This window comes from Giraffa tippelskirchi, chromosome 2 (genome assembly GCF_054371585.1).
Source record: "Giraffa tippelskirchi isolate mGirTip1 chromosome 2, T2T-mGirTip1v1.2.pri, whole genome shotgun sequence".
NCBI classification, from domain to species: Eukaryota; Metazoa; Chordata; class Mammalia; order Artiodactyla; family Giraffidae; genus Giraffa; species Giraffa tippelskirchi.
Genome location: NC_137276.1, coordinates 133701489 through 133720550, shown reverse-complemented (window position 1 = coordinate 133720550; position 19062 = coordinate 133701489). Strand labels below are relative to the sequence as shown.

The 19062-nt window shown below is 35.7% G+C and overlaps 1 long non-coding RNA gene and 1 pseudogene across 1 annotated transcript in view; both read left to right on the top strand.

The window, feature by feature from the left end:
* Positions 1-19062, top strand: part of LOC145539260 (uncharacterized) — a 199175-nt gene that overhangs the window by 18796 nt on the left and 161317 nt on the right. The window lies entirely within an intron of this gene.
* LOC145539751 (thymosin beta-4-like) lies at positions 9053-9186 on the top strand (annotated as a pseudogene).

Below are 19062 nucleotides of genomic sequence, written 5' to 3'. Positions count from 1 at the left end.
GGTTGTAGCAGAAATGTCCTCCATGTATGTTATACAGCTTTAATAGCTCTATTTTCTGCCACTATAAGTCTGTGGCCCAATTGTTTGGCTCATAGAAGCAAATGCTTTCCAAGGCCAGGCTCATGATTTTTTTGGTAGTGTACTTTTTCAGTAAACTTTTTACACTTCTGCACTACCATATTTCCTCAAATGTATCTTTTGCCACATCATTATTTTATGAACCATAGTTTACTTATTGGAGAAGGCAATGGCAGCCCACTCTAGTCCTCTTGCCTGGAAAATCCGATGGAAGGAGGAGCCTGGTAGGCTGCAGTCCATGGGGTTGCTACGAGTCAGACACGACTGAGCGACTTCACTTTCACTTTCCCTTTCATGCACTGGAGAAGGAAATGGCAACCCACTCCAGTGTTCTTGCCTGGAGAATCCCAGGGACGGGGGAGCCTGGTGGGCTGCTGTCTATGGGGTTGCACAGAGACGGACACGACTGAAGCGACTTAGCAGCAGCAGTAGCAGCAGTTTACTTATTTCTCTAAATGCTTACTGGACAGGCATTTACATGCTTTGAAATATACCTTTTGGTCTTAAACATAGATTTTTTTTTTTAATTGAAGTATGTTGTATTAATTTCTGCCATACAGCAAAGTGATTCATCAAAGTGATTCATGTATACATGAATATACATGTATTCATTATACATGTATGTATGTAAAGTGAAAGAAAGTGAAGTTGCTCAGTCATGTCCGACTCTTTGTGACCCCATGGGCTGTAGCCTACCAGGCTCCTCTGTCCATGGGATTTTTCAGGAAGGAGTACTGGAGTGGGTTGCTATTTCCTTCTCCAGGGGATCTTCCCGACCGAGGGATTGAACCCGGGTCTCCTGCATGGTAGGCAGACGCTTTACGTATATATGTGTATATATATAATATATATATATATGTATTATATATATACATGTGTGTGTATACATGTATTATATGTATATATATATGTATATATATATATATATGTGTGTTCTTTTTTAAAATATTATTTTCCATTATGGCTTACCATAGGATATTGAATGTAGTTCTCTATGCTATACAAGTAGAACTTTGTTATTTATCCATTTCACATATAATAACTTACAACTGCTAACCTAAACCTCTCACTCCCCTCCACACAGGCAACCATAAGTCTGTTCTCTATGTCTGTAAGTCTGTTTCTGTTTCATAAATAGGTTCTTTTATGTCATATTTTAGATTCCACATGTAATGATATCATTCTCTTTTTGACTTCACCTAATATGATAATCTCTAGTTGCATCTATATTGCCACAAATACCATTGTCCCATTCTTTTTTATGGCTGAGTAGTATTCCATTGTATATATGTATGTACATACCACATCTTCTTTCTCTATTCCTCTGTTGATGAGCATTTAGGTCGCTTGCATGTCATGGTTACTGTAAATAATGCTGCTATGAACATTGGGGTATATTTATCTTCTTTAATTCTTGTTTTGTCTGAATATATGCCCAGGAGTAGAATTGCTGAATCATATGGTAATTCTATTTTTAGTTTTCTCGGAATTTCCATACTGTTTTCCATAGTGGCTGCACCAATTATATTCCCACCAACAGTGTAGGAGAGTTCCCTTTTCTCAACATCTTCTTCAGCATTTATTTGTAGAGTTTTTAATGATGGCCATTATGTCTGGGGTTCTTGGAAAATACCCTGATACTGGGAAAGATTGAGGGCAAGAGGAGAAGGGGGCAAAAGAGGATGAGATGGTTGGATGGCATCATCAACTCAGTGAATGAGTTTGAGCAAACTCTGGGAGATAGTGAAGAACAGGATAGCCTGGCATGCTGCAGTCTATGGGGTTGCAAAGAGTCAGACATGACTGAGCAACTGAACAATTCTGACCTGTGTGAGATGGTACCTTATTCTAGTTTTGATTTGTTTTTCTGTAATAAGTTAGTGATATTGAGCAACTTTTCATATCCTCCCAGATTTCAGGCAATACGATGAATCTGCAGTAATCAAAATAGTATGGTACTGGCACAAAAACAGACATATGGATCAATGGAACAGAATAGAGAGCCCAGAAATAAACTCAAACAACTATGGTCAGAAAATCTTTGACAAAGGAGACAAGAATATACAATGGGAAAAAAGGCTTAGGTATTTAATCCTAGGTCACAGATTCTCAAAGTTTATCCTATATCAGAATCACATGGATGCCTTGTTACAGAGTAGATTGCTGTATTCTACCCCTGGTTTCTGATTCAACTGGTATAGGTGGGACCTGAGTTTCTGATAAGCCTCAGATAATATACGTATATAGCTAATGCAGGAATGACACTTAGAGAACCATTGTTATTGTCATTCCTGTACATATATGAAAAAATATATATATATATGCAAACAAATAGGTCAGAATATTCCTCAGTCTGCCTTCAAATGTAATGTTCAACTTTTGTAACTACTTCCCAATTCAGTCATTGACAGTAAAGTTTTTCAACACAATGACATACTTATGTCATAAGGAGCACTAGAGAATAAATTTGTAAAAATAATTTTAAGCCTTTGGTGCTAGTTTCTTACACTGGCTTTATATTTAAGTACAGATATCTACTCCTCCCACTTCAGGAGTGTTTATTTACCATCTCTCCCTCCCTCTACCAAAAAAAAAAAAATTAAAAACCTCAAAATGTTCTTAGAGTTTCACTTCCATATTATGTTAGTAATTGTAAAACCTCATCAGTTTTATAACTCCCTATTTGAGATATGTCAACATGTAAAAAAAAAAAAAGGACATCTTAGAATCATGAAGTATGATACTTGATTTCAGAACATTTCCTGTTTGATAACCACAATCTAAATCTTTTACTCCATAATTTTTAAATCTGCTTTATTTCCCCATCCCTCCAATTCAATGTTGGTTATGCTAAGGCCATATGAAACAAGATATTTTGTCCCATACCAACACCCAGCTGAGGAGGTCTTGATCCTTTGTCTTTCTAAGCACGTTTTAGTCTTACTTCCTGCTATTTATGGTCTAGAAGCAATTGGCTTCTCCAACACTGTTATGTCACTTATTCACTGCTTAGAAATAAGCCATTTTTTTTCTGAGCTCATTTACTTTTCTGTAATAACTTTCTAACAGCCATAAGTAACTGTAGATAAAAATGGATATTCTAGTGTTATCCAACTCCTTAGTCTAGAGATATAGGAATGGCTCATGATCTGTTTTCCCAGTTATAAAATGTGACATTGTTATCAAATGTTTTGCCATAGCACAATATAGCTCTGATTTTTTTAAATTGGAAATATCCTTCCTTGATTCCAACTGCCAGTATCCCAATTCATTGCCATATATTTTAGGTTTGGTTAGAGAATTACTTCACTACAGGGTCCTCTTCATGTGTGTGCTCAGTCGTGCCCAACTCTTTGCAGCTCCATGGACTGTAGCCTGCCAGGCTCCTCTGTCCACGGAATTTCCCAGGCAAGAAAACTGGAGTGGGTTGCCATTTCCTACTCCAGGGAATCATCCCAACCCAGGGATTTAATCTGCGTCTCCTTTGTCTCCTGCATAGCAGGTGGACTCTTTGCCTGCTGAACTATCAGGAACTAATAGGTATATTAGAGCATACTGAATTGTTCTTAATAATCACCTCAAATGATGGCTTGATATAATAAATATTTATCTTTTGCTCGCAAAGAGTCTAAGATAGTTTCAGTTTGGCTGGGCTGGGTACACGGTACAGACCAGGTTAGCAGGCTCTACTCCACAGTGATTCAATGACCCAAGATGATGGAAACTCTATTTCCATTATGTAGGTAGAAAGCCACCCTAGCATTGTTATTCAAGTCTGCTGGATAAGGATAAGAATATGGAGCAACAGGCATGAAAAATTTTATGGAATTTGTACACATCATTTCCACTCATATTCCATTGCTTAGAATTCGGTCAAATTAGATTATAAGGAAGCCTGTGATATGCGGTTTCCCCTCTCCTAAGAGGAAAAGGAGAATAAAATTCAGTGGATATCTATCAGCCATTTTTGTCTCATATTTTAAGAAAATGGGATTAATTATGTCAGGGTCAGTGGAAATGAATTTAAGCAAACTTCAGGAGGATAGTGAAGGATAGGGAAGCCTGGTGTGCTGCAATTCATGGGATCGCCAAGAGTTGGACATGACTTAGTGACTGAACAACAACAGCAATTTTTATAGTTGTGAGGATCAAAAATGATAATAATATGTCTTAGAATACTTTGCAAATCTGAAGCACCAACAAATGTTAGGTATTATCATATAACAGCTATATCAGGTGTGGTGCAATTTTTACATTGCTAAAATATATAGTCTCTACCATATTCTATTCTCTTGTACATGTTGTATCACTTCTCATAATATTTTGATTAAATAATTTCCAAAGAATTATTTCGGAAGATTTCTATATACACTTGTCATGCCAAATAATTAAAATCATTTTATAATGCATAAGACATACAGTGGTTTTGGTTAAACATGTATTCATAAACAGTTGAAAATTTTATCTCCATTTCCAGAGAAAATGTGCCTAACTGAATACACATCATTATTTGCAAGATTTCTATGTTAATACAATTGCAATTTATATTATTCATATAGGCCAAAAATATCTACACAAAGTTCATGCTTCATTCACACAAAATTTTCTTGTAAAAATTAATAGACAATTTTTATTTCCTTTTCATTATTTAAAAATAAAACCATCAGTCAGTTCAGTTCAGTTGCTCAGTCGTGTCCGACCCTTTGCAACCCCATGAATAGCAGCACACCAGGCCTCCCTGTCTATCACCAACTCCTGGAGTTTACCCAAACTCACGTCCATCCAGTTGGTGATGCCATCCAGCCATCTCATCCTCTGTCGTCCCCTTCTCTTTCCGCCCCCAGTCCTACCCAGCATCAGGGTCTTTTCCAATGAGTCAACTCTTCCCATGAGGTGGCCAAATGATTGGAGTTTTAGCTTCAACATCAGTCCTTCCAATGAACACCCAGGACTGATCTCCTTTAGGATGGGCTGGTTGGATCTTCTTGCAGTCCTAGGGACTCTGAAGAGTCTTCTCCAACACCACAGTTCAAAAGCATCAATTCTTCAGCACTCAGCTTTCTTCACAGTCCAACTCTCACATCCATATATGACTACTGGAAAAACCATAGCCTTGCCTAGACGGACCTTTGTTGGTAAAGTAATGTCTCTGCTTTTTACTTGCTATCTAGGCTGGCCATAACTTTCCTTCCAAGGAGTAAGTGTCTTTTAATTTCATGGCTGCAGTCACCATCTGCAGTGATTTTGGAACCCCAAAAAATAAAGTCTGACACTGTTTCCACTGTTTCCCCATCTATTTCCATGAAGTGATGAGACTAGATGCCATCATCTTAGTTTTCTGAATGTTGTGCTTTAAGCCAACTTTTTCACTCCCCTCTCTCATTTTCATCAAGAGGCTTTTTAGTTCTTCTTCACTTTCTGCCATAAGGGTGGTGTCATCTGCATATCTGAGGTCATTGATATTTCTCCCGGCAGTCTTGATTCCAGCTTGTGCTTCTTCCAGCCCAGCGTTTCTCATGATGTCCTCTGCATATAAGTTAAATAAGCAGGGTGATAATATACAGCCTTGAAGTACTCTTTTTCCTATTTGGAACCAGTCTGTTGTTCCATATCCAGTTCTAACTGTTGCTTCCTGACCTGCATACAGGTTTCTCAAGAGGCGGGTCAGGTGGTCTGGTGTTCCCATCTCTTTCAGAATTTTCCACAGTTTATTGTAATCCACACAGTCAAAGGCTTTGGCATAGTCAATAAATCAGAAATAGATGTTTTTCTGAACTCTCTTGCTTTTTCAGTGATCCAGCGGATGTTGGCAATTTGATCTCTGGTTCCTCTGCCTTTTATAAAACCATAATTCTCTATAAAATATTTCAGAATTAAAAATGTGCCACATGCTTCCCAGGTGGCTCAGTGGTAAAGAATCTACCTCCTAGTGCAGGAGACATAGGAGATGAGGATTCAGTCCCTTGGTTGGGAAGATCTCCTGGAGTAGGACATGGCAACTCACTCCAGTACTCTTGCCTGGAAAATTCCATGCGCAGAGGAGCCTGGTGGACTACAGTCCATGGAGTCACAAAGAGTAGGACACAACTGAATGTACACCTGTTTAAAGAATAGTCCTTAACATGGAAAGCGTAAGTTATCTTTGATGTATGATTAAGTTTAAACTTGTCACTGTTTTTCCAGTAGTTGTAGAAAGGAGACTCACATAGTTATACAGTTGCAAAAATTTTTATCTCCATTAGTTTGCTTTAGTAGATTAGTATGATCTCTTGTCAAGAAACACCAAAATTCTCTGAGAATCTTATATAGATTGTTAAATATAGCCTTCAATTTTATTACTTATTTAATTTTCAAATTAATGAGATTATCTCTGGCAAGATTTGATTTTTTTTCCTTTGCCTCTACCAACAGTATATAAAAAATTACATAACCTGATAGGTTTCTGAAGTTTTTCAAGAATTCTGTAGTATCTCCATTTCTGCAAATTTCTACTTTTTAGAGAAATGAACTGGTATTTCTCTTTTTCAAATAGAGTCAACAGAAATATTTCCCTCAACACTCGAAGCTTTTCAACATTTATCAGGTCCTTCTTCCAGAATGACAGCACTTAAAATGGTGACTTATGGTCTTAAATTGAAAAATGTACTTCTTTTTATCAACAAAAATAGTTTCCAGTTAATCCGACTATCAGATATCCATTGGACATGAAATATTCTAATACTGAATGTTAAATTTTTTGAACTGATATTTTCTCTCTCAAAACATGTGAAATAAAAATATCTGTGCAAAAATTGAATCAAAAGAGCTCTTCCCCAAGCCCTGAAGTCCAGCAATCATCCATATAAGCTACAAGTACCTATTCTGCTTGTATAAAAAAACCTCTTAAAACAGCATGGTTCAAAGTCTTAGTTAAGATGAAGCAGAGAGTAATCTATACAGTATTTTTGAAAATGTCTTTGACAGTCAGTGAATTCCCATAGAGAAAACGAGTCACAGGCATGTGCAAAGATTCTTTCTGATCCAAAGAGTAAAGTTCAGATATTCCCAAGCAATAGAGATGTTCAGCCTTTTCAGAGAATGTCAAGATTTATTTTACTATGGAAAAATTGTCCAGGCAGACATTTCATCATGTTGAAGACTCAGATGTCCTTGAATATTTGTGTTAATAGCTGTTAACAGTAGGAACTCCTACCTCATGTGATTCAGTGGACCAAAAACAGGTCAAAGACTAAGTCTATCTGCAGTGTCAGACATCAGTGTCTTCATCTAGTTGTACTTAAAGATAAATATAGACTCTGCCAATAACCACTTTAAAATGTTAAAAGAAATGTTATCTTTTAAAAATTAATTTATTTTAATTGGAGGCTAATTACTTTACAATATTGTGGTGGTTTTTGCCATACATTGACATGAATCAGCCATGGGTGTACATGTGGCCCCAATCCCGAACCCTCCTCCCACCTCCCTCCGCATACCATCCCTCTGGGTTGTCCCAGTGCACTGGCTTTGAGTGTCCTGTTTCATGCATCAAACTTGGACTGATGATCTGTTTCACATATGGTAAACAACATGTTCCAATGCTATTCTCTCAAATCATCCTACCCTCGCCTTCTCCCACAGAGTCCATAAGTCTGTTCTTTATATCTGTGTCTCTTTTGCTGTCTCGCATATAGGGTCATTGTTACCATCTTTCTAAATTCCATATATGCGTTAATATACTGTATTGGTGTTTTTCTTTCTGACTTACCTTGCTTTGTATAATAGGCTCCAGTTTCATTCACCTCATTAGAACTGATTCAAATGTGTTCTTTTTAATAGCTGAGTAATATTACGTTGTGTGTATTTACCACAGCTGTCTTTTCCATTCATCTGCTGATGGACCTCTAGGCTGCTTCCATATCCTGTCTATTATAAACAGTGCTGCGATGAACATTGGGGTACACATGTCTCTTTCAATTCTGGTTTCTTCAGTGTGTATGCCCAGCAATGGGATTGCTGGGTCATATGGCAGTTCTATTTCCAGTTTTTTAAGGAATCTCCACACTGTCCTCCATAGTTGCTGTACTAGTTTGCATTCCCACCAGCAGTATAAGAGGGTTCCCTTTTCTCCACGCCCTTTCCAGCATTTTATTGTTTGTAGACTTTTTGATAGCAGCCATTCAGACTGGTGTGAGATGGTACCTCATTGTGGTTTTGATTTGCATTTCTCTGATAATGAGCAATGTTGAGCATCTTTTTGTGTATTTGTTAGCCATCTGTATGTCTTCTTTGGAGAAATGTCTGTTTAGTTCTTTGGCCCATTTTTTGATTGGGTTGTTTATTTTTCTGGTATTGAGCTTCATGAGCTGTATGTATATTTTTGAGATTAATTCTTTGTTAGTTACTTTGTTTGCTAATATTTTCTCCCACGTTGAAGGTTGTCTTTTCACCTTGCTTATAGTTTCCTTCATTGTGCAAAAGCTTTTAAGTTTAATTAGGTCCCATTTGTTTAAACGGTAGGAACTTTTTCATGTTTTCCATTTTCTATATTTTCCTTGTTGTATCAGGAACTGATAGAGAAACAGCAGATACACATAATGTCAATGAAACACTGAATTTTCTTTAATTTCTATCAATAAGAAACTCTTTGAGCATAATGTGCGTTATAAGACACCTCAAAATAGTTTAATGTAAAATGACGTTATAACCTGACATAACCTTTATATTAATGCATAAAATTATCAAGGAAAGAGAAAAGTGGTTTTCTGATGACTGTTTCCTGGAGAAACAAAACTAATACAAATTTCATAATTTGTACTCCAAATAAATATCAAAATAATAAACTTGGAGGACTTGTACTTCCTTAGAGAAATTAAGACTTTCTTTAAAATAGCTAAAATATAGCAGATGAAATCATACACATCGGCACTCTGTGGTGGCCATAGTGCAGACCAGACTTTAATCACTGGAAGCTTGCTCCACACCTTCAGCAACCATGTCTGACAAACCCCAAGTGGCTGAGATTGAGAAGTTCGATAAATCAGATGGAAGAAAACAGAAATGCAAGAGAAAAATCCACTGCCTTCAAAAGAAACGATTGAACAGGAGAAGCAAGCAGGTGAGTTGTAATGAAGCGTGTGCCGCCCGTATGCACTGTACATTCCACAAGCATTGCCTTATTTTACTTCTTTTAGCCGTTTAATTTTGTAAGATGCAAAGAGGTTGGATGGAGTTTAAATGACTGTGCTACCTCTTTTCACATCAAAGAATGGAGAACTGCTGACAACGTAGGCCCACGCCTGCCTCTCCCATCTGCCTGTGTGTCTGACAGGGAAGGAAAAGAACTTGCATGTTGGTGAAGAAGGCAGCTGGGTGGGACAACAGTGAAATCTAGAGTAAAAAGCTGGTCCTAGGTGTTCTGCAGGGCTGTAAAATGCAGTTTAATTGGATTGCAATTTTTTTGTTGTTGTTCAAATGATTTTAATTATTGGAATGCACAATTTTTTTAATAGGCAAATAAAAGTTTTAAAATCTGAAAAAAAATTAAACACATCATACAAATTCCTTTCTTTCATCTTGATGAATAAGTAATCTTCCTATATTTATCATTATCAAAAGTGCCAGACATTAAAAAAAGATAACTTTTTGGAACTTAATTAGACCATTTTAGATTTCTAAGAATGACAATGATCATACAGTTTTTAAAAAGTGCTTGCATCAAATAGTCTGTTGTTGCTTTATCAGCTTTTACTTTTACATGTGGCATTTCTTCAATGTGCTAATGTGCTTTTGGCAAATATGTACAAATGATTTTCTCTAATGGTATGAGTATCGGGATTTTAATATTCCAAAATTAGTTTAAGTATTTTCTTTACAGACTATTATTGCACTTTCATCTAGAGAAAAATTTTCTTCTCTAGGATTTATAAATGTATGTTATCTTGATGTATCCTTTACATATTATAGGAAAACAAGGATATAGGCATGCCAGTAATTAAATTCATTCCCTTTAGTTTAAGTTAATTTGATGAATTATTTGTTTTAAAAACCCATGAGTCTTTTTTTCTTCCAACACTAGTAGTACAGTGTTGGGATCAACATATTCACAGAAGATGTATTAACTGAGTACATTTTTTAGATACTTATTTTAAGTACATTGTTGTCATTTGTCATACCTGGGTCCTAAATCCTTTAAGACTATTACATCTTCTAAAATGATAATAATTTTTCAACAATCTAATTTTCAAATTAATATAAAAGATACATATGGTGTATGTTTATGTATAAGTCATTACTGTTACTTATTCAAATTATAGGCATACCTTCATTTTATTGGTTTCACTTTATTATGCTTCACAGATATTGCCTTTTTTTTTTTCAAATTAAAGACTCATCACAATTCTATGTCAAGCAAATCTATAGGCATCGTTTTTCCAATAGTATTTGTTGATTTCCTGTCTGTGATTCACATTTTGGTAATTTTCACAGTAGTTTAAACCCTGCATTGGCAAAAACTTGAAACTTGTTGAAAACTTAGATGACAGCATTTTTAACAATGAAGTATCTTTTAATTAAACTATCTACAATTCTTAGAAGCATTATAAACTGGTAATAGCTATGGAGTAGTATAAATAAAATTTTTCTGTGCCCTGAGAAACCAAAAATTTTGAAACTCACTTTATTGTGATACTTGCTTTTTAAAACTAGTCTGAAACTGAACCCACAGTATCTCTGAGGTATGCCTGTATAGACTTGGCATTATAGTGGAATGACTACATGGTTTGGGGTTTCAGAACTTCACCCTAAATCATATATATTCTCTAATTCTTATGACTCTAAAAAGTTATACATATATATATATATATATATCAGAAGAATATATCAGGGAAATTAATGAACCATGATGTCCAATAAACATGTACAAATGTACAAATTCCACTTTTTTCCAACTCATAAGTAATAATGATTTGGGGAATTTTTATAAGCTACTCAGAGGTTCACTTTTTCTATCTTCAAGTGGAGGATATTCATATTAGTGAAAATAAGTTAAGACAGATTTAAATGAAAGTGGAAACCCAGAGAACTTGCAGCAGATGCTTCTTCCATCAGTCAGCTCTGTGCTTTGGACTGCTGTATAGATTATGGAACCTTTTAATTTGGAGGATTAAATAAATTTCTGTGAAATTTCAAGAATCATAATGTATTTTTTAGAAGCTGAATATTTTCTGTTTTGTTTTAAAGGACATTTTCACATAAAAAAATCAGATGCCTAATCTGATTGAAAAATAATTATTGTGTAAATTTAATAGATATTTATTTAGAATGTATCATGTGCCAGGCACCATATTAAATACAAAGAAAACAATGATAAACAACTGAGATGCCTTTTTCTGTGCTTTGTGAATCTTTAAATGGGATGGACATATTAAGCCAAGCAAAAAATGAAAAATAAATTACATTCAAGTTGTGGCAGACTATGAAATGAAGCAGAGAAAGAGAACTGTGTAATAAAAGAATGTGCTGTATTATGGTTAGATAGTCTTCATAGAAATCCATAGTCAGAAATTGTTCTTGAAATGGTGGGGAGCTAAAGATGCCAAGAATGGGAGAAAGCATTCCAGGCAAAATGAAAATCATGTGAAGAAGCCATGAAGTGAGAGAGAGTTCAGAGTTTGACATGTTCAAGGAACTGAAGGAGCATCAGTGTGGCTGTGGTTTAATATGCCAAAAAAGATAGAAGACATGAAACTGAAGAACTAGGAAGAGCATATTATTCTGGAAATTTTATGCTGTAGAAAAATTTCTGGGTTTTAAGTTAAGTGCAGTGGGATGCAAACTAATGAAGGAATTCAAGTGAGCAAATAACAATCTGATTTATATTTGAAGACTGCTGCTGCTGCTGCTGCTGCTGCTGCTAAGTCGCTTCAGTCGTGTCTGACTCTGTGCGACCCCATAGACAGCAGCCCACCGGGCTCCCCCGTCCCTGGGATTCTCCAGGCAAGAACACTGGAGCGGGTTGCCATTTCCTTCTCCAATGCATGAAAGTGAAAAGTGAAAGTGAAGTCGCTCAGTCGTGTCTGACTCTTAGCGACCCCATGGACTGTAGCCTACCAGGCTCCTCCATCCATGGGATTTTCCAGGCAAGAGTACTGGAGTGGGGTGCCATATTTGAAGACTACATTAGCAGTAAATATAGAATGAACTGAAGAAAGGTAACAGAGAAAGAAGCTTTTGCACAACAAAGGAAACTATAAGCAAGGTGAAAAGACAGCCTTCAGAATGGGAGAAAATAATAGCAAACGAAGCAACAGACAAACAATTAATCTCAAAAATATGCAAGCAACTCCTGCAGCTGAATTCCAGAAAAATAAACGACCCAATCAAAAAATGGGCCAAAGAACTAAACAGACATTTCTCCAAAGAAGACATACAGATGGCTAACAAACACATGAAAAGATGCTCAACATCACTCATTATTAGAGAAATGCAAATCAAAACCACAATGAGGTACCATTTCACACCAGTCAGAATGGCTGCTATCCAAAAGTCTACAAGCAAGAAATGCTGGAGAGGGTGTGGAGAAAAGGGAACCCTCTTACACTGTTGGTGGAAATAAGTATTACTTATTTTACATTTTTATATTAAGGAATTCTACACAGTATAATGGGATTCATGAAACTTCTGTTTTATAGACATATCTGCCTCTAATGCAAACTAGTACAGCCACTATGGAGAACAGTGTGAAGATTCCTTAAAAAACTGGGAATAGAACTGCCATATGACCCAGCAATCCCACTGCTGGGCATACACACCGAGGAAACCAGAATTGAAAGAGACACGTGTACCCCAATGTTCATTGCAGCACTGTCTACAATAGCCAGGACATGGAAACAACCTAGATGTCCATCAGCAGATGAATGGATAAGGAAGCAGTGGTACATATGCACAACGGAATATTATTCAGCCATTAAAAAGAATACATTTGAATCAGTTCTATTGAGATGGATGAAACTGGAGCCCATTATACAGAGTGAAGTAAGCCAGAAAGAAAAACACCAATACAGTATACTAATGCATATATATGGAATTTGAAAGATGGTAACGATAACCCTATATGCAAGACAGAATAAGAGACACAGATGCATAGAACAATCTTATGGACTCTGAGGGAGAACGTGAGGGTGGGACGTTCTGAGAGAATAGCACTGAAACATGTATATTATCATATGTGAAACAGAACACCATTCCAGGTTCAATGCATGAGACAAATGCTCAGGGCTGGGGCAGTGGGATGACCCAGAGGGATGGGATGGGGAGGGAAGGGGGAAGGGGTCCAGGAAGGGGAACACATGTAAACCCATGGCTGATTCATGTCAATGTACGGCAAAAACCACTACACTATTGTAAAGTAATTAGCCCCCAACTAAAATAAATAAATTAAAAAAAAAAGAGAGAGAGAAGGAAGAAGAAAATTAGAATGGTTGTTTCACTGGCCTAGCAGAAGAGAATAATGGCCTAAATCAGTATGTCAGTAGTAAAGATACAGTAAACAGGATTTGTTTATGGATTAGCAAAGAAGAATAATAGAAAGTGAGAAAGAAAAGATGATTTCTAGATTCCCATCATGGACACTCTAGACAGATGGTAATACCATTCAGTTTATTCACTGAAATGGGCAAAACATGAGAATGGAATAGTAAAGGATATATTTGGATCAGAAAGCTTGCTAAATCTAATTCCAGAGATTTTAAATAGGTAGTTAAATATCTTCCTTTGAACATAAAGTTTATATTGACTACCATATCTATGAACTATTCCTAATCTACTAGCTAGAGAATCCCTCACATTTCTTATTATATACCAAAGAAAACATGTATGGAAAAAGGTGGGCGCTTTCAAGAAAATATTCTATGATATAAGTATTACTTATTTTACATTTTTATATTAAGGAATTCTACACAGTATAATGGGATTCATGAAACTTCTGTTTTATATACATATCTGCCTCTAAATTTGCTTGTGACTTTAATCTTATTTTATCAATATCATTTTTTAAATCCCTGATTGAGACTTATAATAAATGGATTCCAGTTCCCTTCTCTTCTATCTATATATATTTCTACTCATACATACACACACACTTACAGTGTACTACATGACTATAGTATATATAATCACATGAACTTTGTGATTAGTACATTGTTACTGTGGTAAGTATCCATAATACAAAATTTTATATAAAATGAAGGCATCTGAGACCTTAAAAGAGTTCTAAGAACAACAAATACAAAGTTTCTCAATATCAGTTAATTCCAATTAGGAAGATTAGAGAAGTTAAGGAACTTGTCCAAAATTATGCAAATTGTAGAGACAGGATCATCTCTCTGATAGACTTAATTCTAAAATCCATGCCATTAAGCATTATAATCTACAGATACTAAATTTACAATAGTCAGATATAGCTAGATCTGCAGTGATTTCTGATTTTGTATTATTCTTATATGTGTTTATGTATCAGTACAATATGGACTAAAAAGACTCATTTGGCAATTATTGGCTCCATTGAATACTGTCACCATGGAATGTAGTTACTAAAAAATCAAAATTCTATTAAAAGTCAATTCAGCTTTAAGTCCTTGTTTCCTTATCTACAAAAGTTATATTTATGTTTACTTCATTCTATATTTAAAGGAAAATATATACATTAATGTGCATAATTTGAGTAAAATCTAAGGGATATTATAAATATGTATATGCACATGTATATATTTATACGGGCTTCCTTGGTGGCTCAGTGGTAAAGAATCTGCCTGCAATGCAGGGGATGTGGAGACATGGGTTCAATCCCTGGGTCAGGAAGATTCCCTGGAGAAGGAAATAGTAACTGATTCCAGTAATCTTGCTTGGAAAATCCCATGGACAGAGGAGCCCGGCAGGCTACAGTCCATGGGGTCACAAAGTGTCAAACACAAATGAGTGACTAAACAACAAAATGTGTATACACATATACATTTTTCCCCAAACATATTCAGATATAATTGACTATATAGAATGTACCCACATGGGTGTGATACCTATCACTGTTTATTGCAAACTTACTCTTTTTATTCATAACTTCCTGGATTAAAATAGTTTCTTCAAGGTAGAGTGGAGTATTTGAACTCTCCATAGAAGCCAGTACATAAGATCTCTTCACCGTGAATTATCAAACAGGTCATTAATCAGCTTCTTTTATGGTTATTTTTTTTTCAGCATTATAAGAACAATTAGCTAAGTATAAACTACAAAGGTTTAACTTGTGATAGCAAGAAAACTAGGGGAATAGGGACACTCATATATTCAATGATGGTACTGTGTGATCCAAAATGTCATATTAATGTGCTGACAAAGTCTATTTACCCAAAAGTTTTATACTTGCAGAAACTGGAATGAGCATATGTTGTATATTTAAAAATGTTACTTGGAATGAAATAAAATTTATCCTGGAAAGTGTGGATCATATCTTCACCATGTCTGTGGCATATTATTGATATTTTGTCTACTAAAAGCCTTTTGCTGCCTCTACCTCAGAGATATTATAGTTACGTTTACTTTATTTATGGTTATGTTAATTTTACATTCATTAGGCTTCTCATCTCAAATTCATTTATTAAACATAATGCTTTTTCATTTTATCCTCAGTCTATACTTAATTTTAAAATATATAACACAAAGTTTCTAATGTTGAAATCTTAAACCACAGTTAATGTGGAAGTCACCTGTTTTAAACTGGTTAGGTAATGAGAATAACAGAGAATAGTCTCTGAAGTGCCTCAGAAAAAAAGCCTCTACAATTTATTGGCATAGATAAGGTTTAAGAGCTTATCTTTACTTTTTTTTTTTAAAGGCACATGTTAAAGAATGACCATCTCCTTAAGAGATAAAAGTAAGGTTGGTTATCATTCTTTGTTAATTGCAACCATTGCTCTTTTCTGTAGAGGTTCATTTATAACTAACTCCATGCATTTGTCTCCTAATTTAGAGTTGTCAAAACATAGGAAAGATTTATTATTTTCTGTTTGGCTAGAGAACAAAAAGTAACTTTTATATATTTTCTTAAGTTTTAAATAGTATTAATACCAAAAGGAAGGGTAGAATTACAAACATTAATTGAAAGCCTAATTTGTGTGAAACACTCTGCTCAAAGGTTTCACAATCCTTTAAAATAACCCAGTGAATTGGGCTTTTAAGATCATATTTTACAATAATAAAATCTAGAACGAGAATGGGAAAATTTCCCAAGATTATATAGACGACATCAAAACATAGTTTCCTGATATCAAAGCCATTTCCTCCATAACACTAGCATCTCACTACTTCATATTTTTATGGAAACTTGTTCAAATGATTATGTCAAACAATTAAGAAATCATAATTATCTATTCATGTTAAAATGTAGCTTGTTAATTACTCCTTTATAAACCTTGTAACTCTCTTCTATATCCCATGATTTACCAGTCTTTCAGTACAAAACTTTTGACTCCCTGCATTTAGAGTGTAGAATCTGAGCCCTCAAGAAGAGGGCTACCTCATAGTGACATTCATTTTTTTTCAATAGAATATTATCATTTTTCAAAAGTAGAGAATGATGAGAAAAGATATTATCTTTAATTAAGATTAATTTGTAAAAAGTGTATCTTCAACATTTATAACTAGTATCTGCTTTCACTCTCAAAATTGCCATAATTTAGAAGATAAGTTGTATGGTTACCTTAGTCATAACAGAAGTATGCTCTGGATGCAAGAGAACAGAAAAGCTTAATAAAAGGCACTGCCATCTTTAACAGGTAAAGAAATCAAGGTCAATAAAAGTTAAGTGATTTGCCTAATGTGACAAAGCTATTATTGCCACGTAGAATCTTCATTTGAGCTTTTAAGCCTTTATGTTTTATAAATATTGTTCTATAGCAGTATGTAAAGAATGAAGATTTTCAATATAGGACATAATTTAAGACCTAAAAGTATAACTATTTCCTATACTGAAAGAGAGTATTAGTTAAAAGAGAATATACTAGAATAAAGTATTAAAACCTCATTAATTAGCCCTACTGATTCAATTTCTATCACAGTTCATGTTTACGTCTTCAAATTTGTCTTTACTTAGTTTATAGAACCATTTTATCTGTATACTTCTTTGCATGGTGTCTTGAATAATGTTCTGTAGGAATCAGCTGAGTCCTGTGTTCCCAAATTATATGAAGATTCCATGAACGCTGTCAACTTTATCAGTAGTGGTCAATGTAGAGTCTTGAGCAACTCTTAAGCAATTTTTCCAGTTCTCCAAGGGTCAAAATCAAATTCTCTGTCCTGGCTAATATAGCTAACTAGTTCTTATGCTCAAAGTTGATGATACTTTAGGCAAAAGTGACTCAAGTACCCAGAGAAACACTCGCCTTCCTTGAAGTCAATCTCTTAGCTTCAGTTGTGAGGGATCATGAGAAGCTCCACATACCCAGTTCTCTTATTTCATAATACGTGAAATACCATTAGCACTGTCTTCCTTGAGTGTCTAATATGAATCACATTATCTTCATCCCCACTCACAATATGAAAGCACCAAGACTCCAAAGTCATGCCTTGAAGCTTAATTTCATTAGTTTCTTTATGTACCTTATTTCATTCTTCCTCTTATGTTGCTTTACTTCTTAAAAATATTCTCACTGCCATTTTTGGACTTGGCAAACCACTGAATACTTTACATATACAGTATTTTATCTGAATATTTCCTTCATGAGTGGCCCTGCTTTTATGAAAATCTCTCTCCTGACAACCCCAGTTCCTCTGCAGCCCTTTCAAGTGTTGGTTTTGTCCTAGAGAAGCCTCATCCTTCGTTGCTTTATTCATAATCCTAAATTTAGCATCAAGGCTGTATATTGTCACCCTGCTTATTTAACTTATATGCAGAGTACATCATGAGAAATGCTGGGCAAGAGGAAGCACAAGCTGGAATCAAGGTTGCTGGTAGAAATATCAATAACCTCAGATATGCAGATGACACCACTCTTTTGGCAGAAAGTGAAGAAGAACTAAAGAGCCTCTTGAAGAAAGTGAAAGAGGAGAGTGAAAAAGTTGGCTTGAAGCACAACATTCAGAACACTAAGATCATGGCATCAGGTCCCATCACTTCATGGCAGACAGATGGGGAAACAGTGACTGACTTTATTTTTCTGGGCTCCAAAATCACTGCAGATAGTGATTGCAGCCATGAAATTAAAAGATGCTTACTCCTTGGAAGGAAAGTTATGACCAACCTAGAGAGCATATTAAAAAGCAGAGACATTACTTTGCCAACAGAGGTCTGTCTAGTCAAGGCTATGGTTTTTCCAGTAGTCATGTATGGATGTGAGAGTTGGACTATAAAGAAAACTGAGCACAGAAGAACTGATGCTTTTGAACTGTGGTGTTGGAGAAGACTCCTGAGAGTCCCTTGGACTGCAAGGAGATCCAACCAGTCCATCCTAAAGGAGATCAGTCCTGGTGTTCATTGGAAGGACTGATGTTGAAGCTGAAACTCCAATACTTAGGCCACCCCATGCGAAGAGTTGACTCATTGGAAAAGACCCTAATGCTAGGAAGGATTGGGGGCAGGAGGAGAAGGCGATGACAGAGGATGAGATGGCTGGATGGCATCACCGACTCGATGGATAAGGGTTTGGGTAGACTCCGGGAGTTGGTGATGGACAGGGAGGCCTGGCGTGCTGCGATTCATGGGGTTGCAAAGAGTTGGACACGACTGAGTGACTGAACTGAACTGAACTGAACTGAGCTGAATAAGTGCCGTCTGTGACATACATCTCACTGACTTAAACACCTTCTATTTTCTGCTTCGTTCATTTATTACTTGTTGAATCCTAAGCTCCTTTCCCCAATGATTCCAATCTTTTAATTCTGCTAACTTTTCATTTACATCAGCTATTTCAATCATATCACCGCTAATGTAATTTCTTCTCACTATGCTTGAACTCC